Source organism: Sphaerodactylus townsendi, linkage group LG07 (genome assembly GCF_021028975.2).
Source record: "Sphaerodactylus townsendi isolate TG3544 linkage group LG07, MPM_Stown_v2.3, whole genome shotgun sequence".
Taxonomy (NCBI): domain Eukaryota; kingdom Metazoa; phylum Chordata; class Lepidosauria; order Squamata; family Sphaerodactylidae; genus Sphaerodactylus; species Sphaerodactylus townsendi.
Window position 1 is genome coordinate 82409072 of NC_059431.1, and position 18485 is coordinate 82427556.

The 18485-nt window shown below is 38.8% G+C and overlaps 1 protein-coding gene across 35 annotated transcripts in view; it reads right to left on the reverse strand.

Annotated features, from left to right (window-relative positions):
- Window positions 1-18485, reverse strand: part of PTPRD (protein tyrosine phosphatase receptor type D) — a 1487793-nt gene that overhangs the window by 893611 nt on the left and 575697 nt on the right. For all 35 annotated transcript variants that reach the window (XM_048502785.1, XM_048502811.1, XM_048502810.1 and 32 more), the window contains one exon: window positions 13714-13761. The gene's annotated coding sequence lies outside the window, so the exon portion shown is untranslated. The remainder of the gene's footprint in view (window positions 1-13713; window positions 13762-18485) is intronic.

An 18485-nucleotide genomic window follows, 5' to 3' on the forward strand; every position in this document is an offset into this window, starting at 1 on the left:
TTCTTTCCCTTCCTTGAAAGCCTCCATATCCTCTTCCCTTTTTCTGCCTCCTCTCTTTCCCATCCACAAACCCTCATCCAGGCCCTGCATTCATTGGAAGGCCAGAGAGAGTTTTGTTTGTTTGATCCTGGCTGCTTTCAAAAGGGAATGTTACTAGGTAGAAAGGGGCAACCCAACCAACTGGCCAAATGTTGCTTTCCTTGCCTCAGTCATGTCCTGAGTGTGCCAGGTGCTGCTTTCCTTGTTATGTGCGTATTGGACACAGTCCCTCTCATCCTTGCTGGGCACCTCTTTCAATTTATGTGGGACTAGCCTGAGCCAAATGCCACCTTCTGCCTTGTCTCATGATTGAGTGGGTCAGGCTCAGCCCTTTTGTCAGAGGGCTGCTAGTCCAGGTATAGTTAGTGGCCTACTGGGAGACATCCAGGTTGTCTTAATGATCAATCTTGGCCCTGCCTGTGAGATAAATTATGCTGAAAATATGCAAGTGGCCCAAGGTCACCCAGAATGTTTCCAGGGTGGAATAGAGATTTGAAGTCTTATTCTGAAACTCCAACTACTACATCACATTGGCTTTTATAGGGTGACTGAAATTGAACAAGTAGCCAGGCCTAGTTGACTCAGGGAACTTATGATGAAACATTGACCAATGATTCCTGCTGTGCCTGGCACCAATGAGTCCTCTCTCAAAGGCCAAAACAGTCTGCACCCTTTGTTTCACTAATAGAAATCAAAACTAGAATGGCCTGGTTGCCTAGCAACAGCTACTAAGAGAATCAATTTCTTAAAGTTACAGGTGTTCCTTCTACTATTTTGTGTTGGATTTTAAAATTTTATTTAATTTTTACCTCACCCTTTCCCAGTTAAAGCTGGGCTCAGAACAGTTAATAGGACTGTAATTTACATTTGTTAAAACATCAACATAAAATCCATATATGTGGAAGTTGGTTGATATCAACCATAATAAACTTTTAAAATGCAATAGTTAAACACCTGATGTATTTTTTTTAATTTCAGATTTTCTTACATTTCAGATTTTTCTACTAGTCTGGAGCATATTTCAAGTCTTGTCTGTTCACAGCTCCAGTCACCAGATTTTTTACATATTGACAACTTCTGAGGGTTAATTAATAGCAGGATAAATGCAACAGGACAAACAAAAGAAGAACAATATATTGCTGGTGATAATCTTCTAACATTATGCCCTCTAAGCTGGAAGACCTCCTAGTTCTAAATTTACTGGGACTAGTTATTAGGTTATTATTCTGTACCAAATGTTCACATGTGCACACAGGACCACTCTTCAGTGTAACTAGCCTGTTGTTAAAAGGGGGTTTTCAGGCTGACTCCTGGTATAAATCCTGAATACTAACTATCAAAGTAGCTGGAAAGCTTCTCCAGAGAATAATGGTAACATGGATCTTAAATATGTCTGTAATTTTCCACCAAATTTCGTTCACAAAGGTGCCAGTGAATCACCACGAGGCAAGGTTGCTGCTCGAGGTGGGGAGTAGCGAGACCAGCTGATGATGCCCGGAAGGGCAGAAGGGGATGGGGAGCCATGTCATATTAGGGCAAGCATTACCGGAAGAAAGGAGGGGCGAGCAAGACTTTAAAGAGGCTCATCCTCTTTTGTCCGGGCCATGTGCTCGCCAGGTGACGATTTGCCCACCCACCTTGCCCTAATTTTCTATGTTAATGCATGCTTGTTTTGTCATAGTCCAGTCCTGGCAGTTTGGCACATGGGTATGGCTCTGGAAGGGCAAGGGGAAGGGAGCTAGGGAGCTACGCCTTCCCCTCAGGAACGGCAACAGCAGCAAGAGGCGACTGCCCTGCCGACCCGGGCCAAAGGGGAGCATCTCTAGCCAGGAGCGTCCGCCCAGCAGAGCCACACACTAGAACGAAGCTTGGGGCGGGGCACCCACCCTGCTGAGCGGTAGCTGTATGACCAGATCCAGACCCTCACGCTTCTGTTCAATAAAATGGCTATGACCAATTTTTTACCCCAGCAATGGTGTGGTGTGTGTTATGTTGTAAAGGTCCTCGCACAAAAGAGATCCACCTTTGGACAGCAGCCTCCAGTCAACTCCTATTTGCTGCACTACTTACCAAAATGGGCATACATAGGCTTGGATGAGGAAAAAAGGAGACGGCTGGCCCAGCACATTCTTTTTTTTCTTTATCCCTCTCACTCATCTGATGACAGCATGATCATGCCATTGTCTTTATAATATACTACAGTGGGGATGGCTAAGAGGTTTGCTACAGGACTTAACTGAATCAGACCATTGGTACATCAAAATCAATATAGACTAATAAGACTGGCAGCAAATCTCCAAGGATTCAAAGGTCTTCCATATTGCCTATTACTTTATCCTTTTAACTGAATGTTCCAGGGATTGAAACTGGGACCCATCTGTCAAGCAGATGCTCTACCACTGAGCAATGACCCCTGCAGGATACTACCACAGCCCCATGCAGATGACTGCTGAGTGGCTAGATATCACTTCTACTAGCAATGGACATTGTTACCAATTCAACATTAACACAAGGTCACTAGTCAGGAAGCATCTCTGAGGACCCTGAGTAAGGGTAACAGTCACGATCTCTGTTTACCCCCACCCAGAAGTGGCTCTTGTCTTCCAGCTAGTTACAGCAAGTTGAATTACTCAACTGTCTGTATGGTCTTAATGAACAACTGATCCCCATAGCAAAGTTAGCAAGCCTAACAAAAATTTCAGTTCAGTTGCTTTTTAAATCATTTATGTTTCACATATTTAATAAGAACATTGGAATTTTCATGAAAGAAATAATTTTATCTTTAGCTTGTAATTTACATTTTCTATTCCATATTCTTTGTAAATGTGAATCACTCCAGGTTTATGATAAGCAGACAATGACATGGCCTTTGAATATACTGTAATTGCTTAGTAAAAATTTCCTCCATTTCATTTAAGCTGACAACAAGTGACAATGATTGTAGTTAGGTGGATGGCTGTGAATTGTTCAGGAAGGTCAAAGGCATGTCAGAAAATCAGTACAAGAACAATTGTTAATAATCTATAGGAGTGGTTACTATGAAGATGTCCATTACTATTAATTTTGTATGACAGTAAAAGCACACTTGTCATCAGATAACACTTTAAAATAATAATTGGCAAAAACCCCACCAAAAAACCCTACCTACTTTAAATAATACCATGGGATCAGGCTGCCAGCGGTGATTGCATTGAGATGTTGCATTAAGTTCAAGTTTTGCACATATTCAGCTTATTGCTATGTGTATATATATATTGCTGTGTTTGCAGTGTGCCTTGCTCTTGACTTTTCACTCATTCTTCCTCATCTTGAACATGATAAAGGAATACCTATCAATTCTGGGGATACCTAAATAAAAAAAACTGGGGCCATGGACAAGTAACACAGATCTTTCTAGGATCCTGAACAAAGTCCCAGCTTTGCAGAAAAATCTGAAATCTGAAAATAAAACAAACAACAAAAAACATTATTATTTATTTATTTATTTTATTTTATTTAATATACCGCCCTATCCCCGAAGGGCTCAGGGCGGTGTACGATATAAAATATCACATATAAAAACATACATACAGTTAAAGGGTTAAAATCCTCCAAAATGATAGAAGTTGTGCCCGTAGCTTTAACAAATGAATGTCTTCAGTGGCAATTGCTAGGCAACTATTACAACATTGCCTGTCTTAAAACCTTGGTTTCTGTAAGTAAAAGATAGGGGAGAGAAGGCAGGGCCCTTACCAAGGCAATTTTGGCCTTTGCCACATCACAGCCAGTGGAGGTAGTATTGGCCATGAGGACAGATGGCTTTAGATTTTTTGAGGAGAGGTCCATCAACAGCTACTAGCCATGTTGACTGAAGTGAGCTTCCATATTCTAAGGCAGCAGCCTCTGAACACCAGTATTTGGAATCTTGGTCACTATGCCCTGTTTGTTTGGCGTTCAAGGGCATTTTGTTGACTACTCCATGAAACAAAATGCTGGGCTAAGAGGGGCCACTGGGTCTGATCCCCCCGCCCACCAAAAGCTCTAGTTATGTTCTGGAAAAAGCATGGAAAATGTTTCCTCATTTGTTCCTCAGTCCAGTGCACAAAAAGCAAAGGACCGATAGAACTAAGCTCAGGACTGCACTGACTGGTCCCCTTTCAGTGTTTGCATTTGATGCATTACTGAACAGACAAAATTTAGAAATCAAGTAACTCACCTCTTCTTCACAAGAGTTACAGTTGGTTTCCATGTTTCTCAATTTATGTTTTTTGGGGGTGGGGAGGGCAGTTATCATAAGAAAGATGAATTGGCCAAGGTGGAAAACAAATAACTTCTCCTGCTGTAAAATAAGCACCCTCCCTTCAGTGGGCTTTTTTTCAAAGGACCATGAGGGGCAGTGGCATTGGTGGACTGCATTTTGTTCTGTGCTAGAACAGATGGAGCAGCAGTTTGGCTCAGATGTAACAAACGTTTGGCTAGCCAACACCAGGATGGGCACAAGAGGTTGAGCTGCCACAGCACAGGAAGACCAGATTGCCTGGCAATTAGTGTCATGATATATAAAAAAGAGAGTGAATGTTTACTAAAGGGTCATTTCAAGTTAGCAGAAGTTTGCAAAACCCGAACAAAGGCAAGAGACAGTAAATCTAGGGGCAAAGGAGCGGTTAACCTTTAACATGATTGGTTAGTTCAAATTGGTTAGTTCAAGACTGTAGACCAATGAGAGGCTGATGCCTGGACAGGGAAAAGTATCCTGTTGGATGTATGTATTGTATATGCTATGCAGGAAAAGTATCCTGTTGGATGTATGTATTGTATATGCTATGCGGAGTTGAGCTGAGTCTAAGTTGAGAGTGTGTGTTATTGCTGAAGAGTTCTGTATATTTATATAGTCTTATATAGAATAGACTAGTGTAACCTTGTAACTGCTAAAGTAAATGCCTTCCCATGGAAAGAACATCTTGTCTGAATAGTATTCTTTTCCAAGTATGCTAGGAGGTTGCAGTGAGTGCAAGAAGACTATTATCCTTCTCATCTTACCAGAGTGACTCCAGTTTAAACTCTGCTGATAATTAGGGTATATATTTCTAACTATAGATTGGAGGCTAACTATAGATTGGAGGCTGTACCCTCTTGGAATGATTCAACTATAGATTGGAGGCTGAACTCTCATCACATGATTCAGGAAACATAGTCTTAACTTGGAACTGAAATTGTTTTTCCCCATTGATCTTCATATAGCTAATTGGTCTCATTGGTGATATATAACTGAAACATCACTGACCTTCTAAAGTGACCACTTATTGGCTGAGGTTGTTTCAGACAGAGAAAAGAGATTGAGACCCTAACAGAAATGGCACCAGAACAGAAGAAATAAAAATCAGAAAATAGAAGAAACTGTGTAAAAAAATTCACTGTGCAAAAAAAAGAACATACTTTTTGTCTTCACAATTGTTTTATATTAATGTTATATTTAATCCAAAAAGGAAGTATTTAAACACGGTTTACCACATGGATGCCATTGCCTATCTCAGTAAAATGACAAGAACATATCTTGTAAATGAGCAACTAGGTACTTCCTTGTTGTGGCCCAAGTATGTGTATTCCTCTTGCCTGGCAAAAGGATGATTGACTTAGATCCATCATTGCCTGCTATAGAAGCACTGTGGTACATTGTGCTGTAATTGCTGAATTTCAGCAGAGTTGTTATGGTCTCCGGTGCAATTGATATGCCCTCTGCATCTTACTATGGAATCTTTTTATCCAATTCTGCCTCTGTTACACTGAGCAGGCAAAGGATATATCAGTATATCAGTAGAGACAAAAGTGTGAGGTGCAGGGAACATTAAGCCAGCCTTGATCCATTCTACACAGTTTTGCTGGATGAGAAACAATCATCATCCAGTCAGCCTCTGAACAAATCAGCTCTTTTTTCCCCTCTTTGTGATTGTAAAACATGTAAAATATGGCAGAGTCTTAAAATCTAGTGGTATTACCAGATGGTTGCAACAGAGGTGCTGAAATTATACGAGATCTGGACCAAATAATAGACATTGTTTTATTTGAAGATAAAATTTATGACAGTTCTTACTCCTAGGGGAAATAAACGGAAATATGCAACGAGTCACCACAATGAGAGCAATGGAAAATTACAAGAAACGTTGCATATCAATGCTGCAATGATGTTATTTTATATATTGTATGAACAATACACTCTATATAGCAGAATCCTATATTACAACACCACAAGTGAAACAGTATAACATCAAAGCAAATGCCAGCAGTACTCTACATTAAAAAAATATACTTGTGTCTCATAGTTATAGTTGGTAGTGATCAAAATATGTATTTTTGTTATTCCATAGATAGTCTGTTTGGAACTGACCAGAGTTTAGAACTGACCAGAGTTGACCAGTTCCAAACTATGTCTGCCATCAGAATTCATAATGAAATTAAATCTGTTTTAGTTGAAAGAGAGAAACTGGAAATGGTGCAGGAGGGGGGGGGGAAGCTGCTCTCCACAGGCCTTGGGGATTGTCCGATCAGACCATTGTGCCAACTATCTGTACATTCTGTGCAATCCCAAACAACGCAGAGCATACACTTTGGCTCGTTTTAACGCTCTGCCTAAAGCTATGACTCTTGGCAGGTATAATAACACTCCATATGAGAACAAGGTATGTCAATGTAATATGGCCGTCGTTGAGACTGTTCAACATGTACTATTGGAATGTCCAATATACGAGTCGTTATGCTCTATGTACATCCATTGATAGAGAGCTCAAACGATGTCAGGCTACCATCTGTTATGAATTTTCTACTCAACGGTTCCTGTGATCTCGTATGTGAGAATGTTGCAAGTTTTTTTAGGAACTATTTGGTCAGGCGTAATCATTGCCTACATAGTAGTAACTGCTAAATTATTTTATGTGTGCGTGAATGTTGTGAATGTTCAACGTTGTTTTAATGTATTTTAATGTTTTAATATCTCAGTTAGTAGATAAATGCCCCTTTTTACTAACTCTGTAATTTATAATGCCAATAAAGGCTTTGGAATTGGATAGTCTGTTGGTAATAAGGTACCAGGTTGATAATAGTTTGAACCCAGTAAAGATGTAATACTCCAAAAGAAAGATGAACAGCCAAATGAAAAAGTTTCAAAAGAATGTATATATCAAGCCAAAGAGGCTAATTAGAGGTTTTCAGATGACTGCAACTGCAAAGCGTAATTGGCCGCACCTGAAACTGAGGTCTTCTATGAGAATCTCCAAAGCCATCGCTGGCAAGCTGAAACGGGCAAGTATCAAACCACAACACAGGTTTATTTGCACTTTTGATAGTTCTTCTTCAGTGAAGACAACCTCCAAATATATATATATTCCAGATCAATGGCAAAACGTTCCCCTTGTGGCTATTTCATCTGTACAGTGTGAGTCCAATGTTCTTATTAAATATGTGAAACATAAGGCTTTCAGAGTTGGGCACTTGTTTCAATAGAAACTTCACTGTAGCAAAATAAGACAATGACACAACTTGGACTTAAGATTTGGAAAAGTTAAAAAAGCCAAGAGTATCTTTGTTCTGATTCTTCATTTTCAGAGGGGCAGTTGCTTCTATCATGGGGTATACCCTTTGTGAGATTTTCATAATGGTTACTTTCTCCCTCAATTAGAAGTATCCATTCCAATTCAACTTACTTTTATCCTTCTTTTTGGTAGATGAAAAAACTTCATTTTTCTAACAGACATTTTCCTTTCACATTTTCTGTTTCCTAGTTCTGGGCACATGCAGAATCCTGTCCCCATTTTACCTCACCTTTGAGAACAAAGTCTCCATTGATCCATTCATCACAGATGTCAATAATTCAGTTTGATGTGTTATAGCTTGATTTTTCCCCTTATTTTCTCAGATATAGCTTAATTTGGGAAAATCCTAAAGTTATTAAATCATTTATTTCACTTTGAAATAACTTTGATTAGATAGGCTGATTTAGGAAAGGCAATATCAGGACAAGAGGGGAACTGTCACAGCTAGTACAGTACCACTCAAAGCCACAGGACACCTTATGTAGAAGGGTTGTGGGGGGGGGGGTGTTTGCTGCCCACTACTTAACTCACGTTAGAAACTATTATAGCTTTTTGAAAGGCTTCTGATTCATTTTTTTCTGAACACAATCATTATCTATGATGAAAAATCTGGCACGACCAGCCTTTTTATTTACAACCTTTGCTACAAATGACACTCTAAAAGTGCATGGTCTTCTCTCACCACCCCAAGTCCTGCTGTTATGAGTGGGAAGTATCTGGCAGCTGTAGTATAAAGAAGGGGGAAATGATGAATTGCACAGCTTGCAACGGACTTACAGAACCAAAAGGGCGACCACCCATATCACTAACAATGAGCTTATTCCTTTGCATTCTCCCACTCATCCCACTTTCTTCCAAATACCAGTTCTTAGTGTGGGAACAAAGAGCAGACTGAAATGTAGAAAAAAATACTTATAATATAAATTTACCTCATAAACTTTCCCCATGATTATCAAATCATCAATATGTTGATTTGTGAAATATAATTTAACAATTGAGTAACTGATGAACATAGGCATGCATAACCCTTCTGCAAAAAAAAAAGAGCTAGAACAATAGCTAATTTCTTATAAATCTGGCAAAATGCTATTCATATTATTTAAATGTCAATTATTTCACCCGGTAATATACAGAGAAATTTAGATGCAAAGAATTAGACATTTATTTGGAGAGAAGATGAACAAGGAAAACAACTGAAGCTTGGAAAACCTACCTACTTACATGCATGTAACTGCTGCATATTAGGGTTGAATATATGTGTAATGGCTTGGCACACATCAGTTTGATGGGACTCAAAATCACAGTGACAGTTGCTTGCTTACTCTGTCTATGTGACAATCTGATTTTTATTTTTGCAGTCCAACAGATTAGGCCTAGGGTATAGTTGCAGAAGAAAAAAGATGCTACTTCAGACTGCTATGGGATGAAACCTTTGTACTATAATCCTTTTTAAATAAAGTTTTATAATCCTTGTATTAAAAAAATTCCTTGTAAAAACTGGCAGGGATGCTCAAACATCTGCCAGTTTGCCTCACTTTCCATTCACCACAGGTGACCAGCTAGCTGAGTATCAACAAACTCTTTGGCCGTTCAAAGTCTGTTTGTGTATATTTGCAAAAATAGATGACTTGCTGCCATCAGAAGCCAACTGAAGAGAGATCAGCAGGAAGTAAACTTCTGATCTCCTGCTGGGAAAATAATGCTGTTTAACCAGAATGTTTTTTTGGGCAATGGGAGGTTGTGGAGACAATCAGGAGCTAACTCTTAGCTGATCAGACAGAAGTGAGGTTCTTCTGATCTCTGGTCCTAGAAATGTTGTTGCCTCCTAGATTTAGTGTGGATGGGAAGTATGTCCCTTGTCTATACATGAAGCTGTCAGATTGGGCTGTAGACAGAAAAAGATGAATTAGTTTTTTATTGCCTCTGTACCCTATTAGCTTGGAGGAGGTGGAAGAGAAATGTTCTTTTTCTACCTTTTGCAATACAAAGATCACAAGCATTGCTTCTGTCCCTGACTAGCTTGGAGGGGATGCAGGAGATAAAATTTCTCTTTCTTTTGCAGGTTCAATGTGTAAGTATATTGCAGGAATGGTAGTGGTGTATGGATGGTGTTTTCCACATGGATCAAATGGGGAGGTGAAATATCCTGGTCTGTGCATGGCTTCCAGTCCTAAATCAGGCCTGCCCTCAAGATTGCCCTTATCCCAGGTTTTTCAAGAATCACTAAATTGGTGGTTCTTTTGAAAAACCCTGTGTCGATCCTGCTGCCATGCTCCTGCTGTACCGCACACTGGTGTATTTGCTTGCTCCTTTGCTGGGGTAAGTGCACCAGAGAGGGCAAAGCTGCCGGTGTAGGCCCACAGGGATTTGCTTTGTGCCCCCGCCCCAGGATTGTGGGGTGTTAGCCTACAGATTGTTTGCTTTCTTTGATATTTGTTTGACATTCTTGCAAGATCACATCAATTGGAGGACAAAATTCTCCTGGACATCTTGGCAGCTTTAATACCATTTTATTCTTTCAATTCTTCATTATGGTATTCTTCTAGATCATGTTTCAGGGCTGAAAAGCAATGTTTTGTGGTGGTTTCCAGATGTATCTCCAAGACAGTTTTCAGAGTGTAGTGTAGAGAGTAGTCCAGAGAGGGCATTTATGCTGGTGGAAGCCCACGCTGCATACAGAGGGGGATTTGCCCACATTTGCCACATGAAGCACCTATCTGACACCTTTCCTAAAGGGATTAAGAGAGCACAATGACCCTGCCCTGGTGAGCATTCCCATCTCTAGCCTAGACCATACACCCCTGCAAAGACACAGGACTTGTTAATGTATTTGCCCAAAGTACTCCTGCCCAGTGTTGTATTAACCCAATGTTTCTTCCTCTGACTAACTGTCCTATAGGTATAATGTCATCAGCTACCTTCCCCCTTTCAGGCACTCCTGAGATTGGACCATCAGGCAGATACTTCAACCCATTAGATTAACAACCTGATCACTAAAGTTGTTGCCTGTCTCTTGTCTTTTCCAAGAAAGGCGGGATTCTTCTTGACCTGGGAGATTAGGGGAGATTAAACCTCTTCTCACATTCCATATCAGCTCCTAAATATAATTCCACATATCCCATCCTTGAGGTGGGAAGCTCCGAAATGTGTCATATAATTCCACATATCCCATCTCTGTGGTGGAAAGGCAAGGAGATGTGAATCAAAAGGCCTGGAAGTGAATGTGAGTGCTACCTTAAATATTCACTCCCATGACTCCTGCCTTCTGATCAAAATCCCTGAGATATGTAATGACAGTCTTCCAATTCAGTAACATAACTCATTTCTCTAAGAGGGGTATGTCAAAATATTTTTCATGTTCCTATACAAGGCAGAAAGTGCTATTATTATATAACTCAGATTTGCTTTAGGCATATAAGACTTTCTTACATTTTCTCCTGTTATACAAAGAACTCCCTGGTACCATTTCAGTCTGAATTTCTGAAACTCTGTTTGGCGTCACAGACTCATCATTCATGCTGTACTAGAAGAAGCTAATCTTTTTGACATTATCAAGTACTTCCCTTAAAGTTTATATAATTCAATTAGATATGTTCCATTAAAACATTTTTTTCTTGCTAGACTACATAAAACTAAGGTTTTGAAACCTTTTCATTTCAACCCTATCCTATAATCTAGGGATTAGCCTAATGCAGTCATTCCATGTACCATTTTATTATAACGAGAACTCTGAGAATTAGTATAATGAAACTGCAGAATGTTAAGTACATCTTGCTGTAAAAAGTAGGATTTCCTTTTCATCACCTGCTAACTACATAGCCCAGCAGTTATGCCTAGAATACAGTAGCTTCTTATGGTACTAAAACAGTTTGGAAGCATTAGTCACCAAAACCCGTAAAATTTAAGAGCACCTCATATTACTTCTGTTCAGTTCCTCCAATATGATTGACTCTAATATCCACCCAAACACTGCACAGAATGTATTTATATCTATTTTACTTTTTCCCAATTATCATCAAACTTCACTGTCTTAATTATCCCCCCTTTATTAGCTAGTTGGGTTTTTATAAAGGAATTAGTGCACAGTACATCAGGTAACCCTCTATCAGTGGCCAAGGCACCATAATACTTTGGGATCCTTCTTGCATTCCCTCTTTCCATGTCAGGAATAACCTCTGCCAAAGTGTATAAACCAGACACCATCTGGCTGAAAAGCAAAGGAACTCCTGCAGTAATCTAACAGAAAGGTAGGATTCAATAATCAAACAGTGGTCTTAACATTGCAGTAAATCCTGGGTAGCATGAACCCTTGTTAGTTCCTCCTTTCCTCTCCTTACTGCCATCTCTTTGGTTAGGCAATTGCAAAGGTTTCTGAATTCAGATGTAACAAGCCACAGTTATTGCAAGCTGTGGTTAGTTTGAAATGTTGGTTTGCTGAATGCTGAATTCAGTCATTACCATTTACTTTTGTTTTGTTCAAACCATGACTTATCATGATGTATGAATGCAGTCTAAAACTGTCCATCATAATTAGTAATAAGTAAGTAAGTAAGTAAATAAATAAATAGCAGTATTTGTCAATTCAGCATTGATGAGCAAAATTAAATATTTTCCTATATTAATTTTATACTTAGGGAAAAATAATTCTTGTAGCATTTTTCAAATGTTCTTCCCCACAGTTAATAGCTGCAATTACTATATAATGTAATACTTAAATTGTACAGGGGAAGAGTGTAGCTTCACTTCACCAGGAATACATTTGACAGTTTTTTTCCCGCACAATATACAAAATCACAAAACAGAGCTGACAGGTTGGTTCTCACTGGCTTGGGGTTTTTTGCTCTTTAGGGGTTTTGTTGCCTTCCTGAATGTACTGTGCATGACAGCTAATTTGTATAATACTAATGATGCTACCTTATGAGCCTTATCTCAACGGAATGCCAACTAGAGCATCTCTTTGTATAAACAAGTACTTGAGTTCATTACCCATAATCCTATCACACAGCCTCAATGTTCTGAAAACAATGTATTCCAAACAGTTACTTGACTGACTTCTAAATTACAACAGCTGCTTGATAGAATCAATGGCTGTAATCCAATAGGCACAAGATAAATACTTTTCAACTTATCAGGATTATTTTTTATGTAAAAGTACATAAAATCATACTGACTATCATTGTTCAAGATATGTTTATCAGAATACACTGACTGCAAAACAACTGCAGTCCCAGCATGATCCCACTAACTTCTATTTTCATTGAAAAATGTACCCACCTCTGCTTCGTGAAGTTATGACATTTGCAGGGCAATCTTTAGCAGTTTCACCCTTAGTGGCCTTAGAAGGGTATAAATCTGCTGAGGATTACACTGTAAACGTTTGCAGTTGAAAATCTGACAGGTGATGAAACATGTTATACTTTCTACTTTTAGTAACAGCTATTGATTTTCATCAATGGAGTTTCTATATTTATAATTTGTGTTGCTTCCAGCAGGGCCACTGCTATTTTTACAAACCATTCAGTCTCAGTTAACTGTTACAATCACTGCATTTCAAACACCATAGGACTACAATCACAGCCCAGAGCATCATTTAGGCTTCAGATGGAGACTGTACATTCTCACAAAGTCTTGATTTCTTTTACTCCTGGGGCAATAGATCAGCATCCCATAACATTAACTACTATTGAAACTCCTTTTAAGTTCTAAAAGAGGTATTTCTTGTGGTTGGAAGCTGCTCTTTTAAAAAGAGTTTTAAAGTGTTTCCATCACATACAATAAGCCATGCTTTTCTCTGGATCAGAGCATGGGTATGTACTGCTAATAATAGTATAACATCAATCCAGATTACAACAGCAAAAGGCTAACAGGACTCGACTACTTTTTTTTTTAAAAAAAAGATTGATCTGTACAAACAATTCTAGATAGAAAACTTTTTTAAAACTGCGCCCACAGAATCATCTGCCAGAAACACTCTTTGCTATGCCTATCATTTCAAGAAATGTTCAAACAATAGAACAGTACAATGTAATTTTTCACTGGAATATAATTTCTCAAATGATCAACAACATTAGTACTAACCCCCTCTCCACAATTTAAAATGTTTTCTTACCCTGAGTGTGTAGGTTTTAATTCAATTCCAATTTTTCCACCCTGAGATCTGAAAAAAGTTTAAAGCAGATTTTTTTCAGTTATTAGAGTAATGAGGAATTGGAAATAATGCCAGTTAAATAAAATATGCATCAGTACTAAGGGAGTTAATAGGTTCAACATTATAGAAACATTAGCAAATTTAAATTTCCTCAGAAAATACTGAAATAGAATAGATTGTTAGACAAGTATAACCATTCCTACTCTGTTTCTTACAAGCTATATATAATCACTGGGGTGCTGTGTGGTTTCCAGGGTGTATGGCCGTGTTCTAGCAGCATTCTCTCCTGACGTTTCGCCTGCATCTGTGGCTGGCATCTTCAGAGGATCCTCTGAAGATGCCAGCCACAGATGCAGGCGAAACGTCAGGAGAGAATGCTGATAGAACACGGCCATACAGTCCGGAAACCACACAGCACCCCAGTGATTCCGGCCGTGAAAGCCTTTGACAATACATTATACATAATCATTCCGACTCTGTTTCTTACAAACAATTATATTCCAGTTCTCTTATTTTTTTTGGTAGAAGTTCACTCCATTCTATTTCTCTAACATGAATCTCAGTGAATATAGTATATACAAGGTCAACAGAGAATATTGTTTGCTTTTGATATTCACTTTTGTAATAGCATGTTTTTGATTCCTTGAAGAAAATTGTTACACCTGGGACACTGCCTGGATTTTTCTGCTTTTCTGACTGAGACCTATAAACAGTCTCCAAGAGAGTTTACATATCTGATATTCAGGTGTTCTGTTGTGAAACAACTGAAAGGTTTGTTTATCTTTAGACAAATTATTGTCTTTGGGGCTTCATAAAATCAAAACGCAAACATTTTGAAATGTTAGTGGTATTAGTTACTTGGTTATATGCCCTTGTTTGAATAATTGTCTGGACTACCTGTCTTTTCACACTAACAGTGCAATGCAGAATAGAGTTACTCCAGTCTAAGTCAATTAAAGTCAGTGGGCTTAGACTGCACTGTAAGTTAATCATTCTGGGGAATGAAACCATAAAGTCCTGGACAGTGCCATGTGAGGCTTCCTATAAAAAAAGGTCTCTTTAAATAGCCAAGAGATACAATCCAGAAACCTGTTTCCTCAATCAACCACCACATTTTTATATGTTCTCTTCCAGATCCTTGACATTTTCCCAGTATACTCATTGATTGAGAGAATTGCACTCTTCTTACAGTGCTAGCCTAAGAATACTTTCCTGTGAGTAAGCCACACTGAACGAATCTGAGAACAATTCTAAACTGCCTAAGCTTAGGATTGGCTGTTGTGGGTGTTACCAGCTGTGGGGTCGTGGTCTGGTAGTTTTTGCACCTGTTTTGCCTGCATCTATGGCTAGCTTCAAAGGTATGAGGAACATGTGTCCCGTGACATAGCTCTGAAAATGTCAACTAACAGCCAAAACTACAAAAGGACAAAAATTCCTAATTCTGCATCAAAAAGACTGCACAATATAATAATAAAGAATCACATAAATATCAGACTGTATGTAAACCCTTTCATAAGCATCAAAAAGACTGCATGTAATAGAAATAAAGAATCTGCAATAACATCAGGCAGTATGCAAAACAGTTCATAAGACAGGTGTTCTGGATAAATCTAATCCCTGTTTCACAGGGAGACATGCTCCTGTCTTCCTCAGCAAAGAACTGTATTCTTAATGGGTAGAAACACTGCTCCTCCAGACCAATTTGCATAGCTGTCAGGTCTGAGAATGTGGCTTCTAAAGGACTTTTCTGGATCTCATTTGAAATATACATTACAATAAGATTACTTACCAAGCTAATATAAAGCTAATATGAGGCTTAATAATATAAAGTGTAAAATATACGGACCTTAACAGCTCGAAGCATAAACAGAAAACCAGAATCTCTGGAATATTGCAGCAGTACTTACCAAGGTTCAGTGCATGCTTACTGAAATTGCTCCCCAGTCCTCTTCCTTCCCCCCAGCCCTTCCCTTTCCCCTCATTGACAAGGTTCCTACCTTTCTCCTCAGCCCCTTGTATCCCCACATCCACAACATTTTTACCTTTCCCCCCCTAGCTACTGCCTTTCTTCCCACTAAGATTCCTACCTCTCCTGGGTTGTCAGGGACTTACTGAGATCTTGTCTGTGGCAAGAAGTGGACTGTAAAGTTGCCAACTTTGGGGGAGGGGTTGCTTCAAGTTCTCCCAGAATTGCAACTTATTTCTAGACCGCAGAGATGAGTTTCCCTGAAAGAACTGGCTCTCTAAATTCCACTTCCAAATCTCCAGGAATTTCCATGCTGGAGTTGGCAACCTATTGGTGGCCTGCTATGACCAATTTGTTCAGCACTTTGCAGATAAAATCTCTTGCATCTGTATCAATTTTGAGTACTCCTCCTGGTTGCTTGAATATACTAAGGGTGGGGGTGGGGGTGGGGGTGGGGGTGGCAGACTGGGTTCTGGAGACAGTGAAGACTTCCTTGAGAGAGCTGATGGTTGCCCTCACCTTTTAACAGGTGGTGGTGCACTCACCCTTACAAAGGCGGCAATGTGTTTGCCTCTGCATTCATTAATCTGTTATAAATTATCAGTTCTTTTTTCAAGAAAGCTTTTGTTTATCAGTTCTTGTTTTACACTTTGTAGTGTGTCAGATTGTGCTTTTTAACTTAAAAAGATTGTAATTTTATAATGTGTTTTTAAAATGAACTTTTAAGGACTAGGGTCCTTTAATTAATGGTTGTAGTACTGATTAGGCCATTGTCCAGGCAGATGTTACTATAATGCATTTAATTTGTAAGGTGCATTTGTAAGGTGCATTTGTAAGGTACAAAGAAGGTGCAGCAGATATTATGGTGCAGTTATGTAAAAGATAGGTGTCAGATGCTGGGGCTGGGGCTGGGGCTGGGGCTGGGGGTGGCAATTTGAGAGCCTTCCCCAGGCTACATTTTCTGTAGATATAACTTGCACTTCCTTATTTCAGTTTTCTATTTTTTCTCCATGCTGTGTCTTTGTACTCTTCCTTCTGAAACTCTGAATTACTTTTCCATTCCTCACCACTTTTCTATTGCAGATTCCCTTCTGCTGGAACTCTCTGCCCCTTGATGAAATTGTTTGCTCTCTCAACATACTTGTTTAAATGTATCCTTGAGACTCACCTTTTTATTCTGTCTTACCTAGATTGCTGCCCTCCTCCATTTTTTTCCCCATTGCAATTTCCTCCTCTCTCATATACTGCCTTTTAAAAATTGTAAGCCTGAAGGCAGGGTCAAGCTTGATAACTGCTTTCAAAATAATAATGAACTTTCATGCTATACATCAATTCCCTAGAGATTAGCCCACACTACTGAAGTTATAGCGGAAGTAAAAATGAACTATGCTAGAAATAATTTAGTAAAGCAATCCAGGTGGTTCAGACCATCTTTGCAACATTCTGATAAAAAAATATACAAATGCAATCAAATCCACATGACAAATGAAGAAATATTCTTTGTTCAGAGTACTATTGAAACACACACACACACACACACACACACACACACAATCAATCATGTTTCTTGAGATCCTAACCCCCCCGGTAAACAAATAACTGAAAGCAGTGATTTAAACAGCTACTATGGGGGCGGGGGGCACCAAAAGCACAGGTGCAAAGTGAGACAGCAATAATTTCTAAGGAGTACTGAACAGTGAAAAGATATGTCAACTTTATGATACAACCTGATGTATCCCTCCTGAGTTCTTGCTGTTTGCCTGGTTATAAGAGGAAACATTCCTTCTGTCAATTTGGTTTCCGGGGGTATCTCAGTGAGTAAAAGAAAAAAAAACCTCTTTTTTGAAAATCAACTTGTCACAAATTTTGAAACAAGAATTTAAACCCCTGAAAACTATATTACAATAAATAATATCCTTTTAAGCCTCACCAAACCAAACTGCTGGGTAAAGAAGCAATCAATTGAGGACAGGTGCACCTAAAGATAATACAAACTACACTGCACCAACTTAGTTTTGGGTCTGAGTAGACCAATATCCTAAGATTCCAAACAAATCACTCTATAATAAATGTATGTTTCATTCACAGATTAGATTCTCCCATCAAGCATATACAATATAAAAATAAATTTGTTAAAAATAATCAAATGTTTACAATCTCTTATTTCACAAATTATATGCAGGTATCATAGACCATTGAAAATATACATATAAAGTCAATCTATGAACAGAACAATTAAATCAGCAGTTTTAGGTTTAATTTCATATCCACTTTTTCTAACCCCACCTGTAAACAAAGAACAGAGAATCCTCATAATTATGTTACACCTCCAAACTGTAAATATTATTATACATAAGAGCTGAAACTTACATAAATCCTTATCTTAAGCAATATTTTCCATGTTCACATTCCAATTTGTGCAAAGGTTTGCATCTGGCTTTCCTATATACAAAAGGTCAAGCAAATAAAATGCCAGCCACAGATGCAGGCGAAGCATCAGGAGAAAATGCTACTAGAGCATGGCCACACAGCCCAGAAACCACACAACACCCCAAATAAAATATTTACAAAATAGACATAATGCTGGGTCTGTGGTACATCCTTTCCCCTCTGAAGCTTTGTACCTGTCCTCAAAGGAAGGCAGTAAGCTTTTCTACATGCTTATAGTATCTTAATTACTAATACCTGAATTTCACACAAATGCTGACAAATCCAAATGCTGATTAAGTCCAAGAGGTTGAATAGTTTTAAAGGTGTAAACATATCT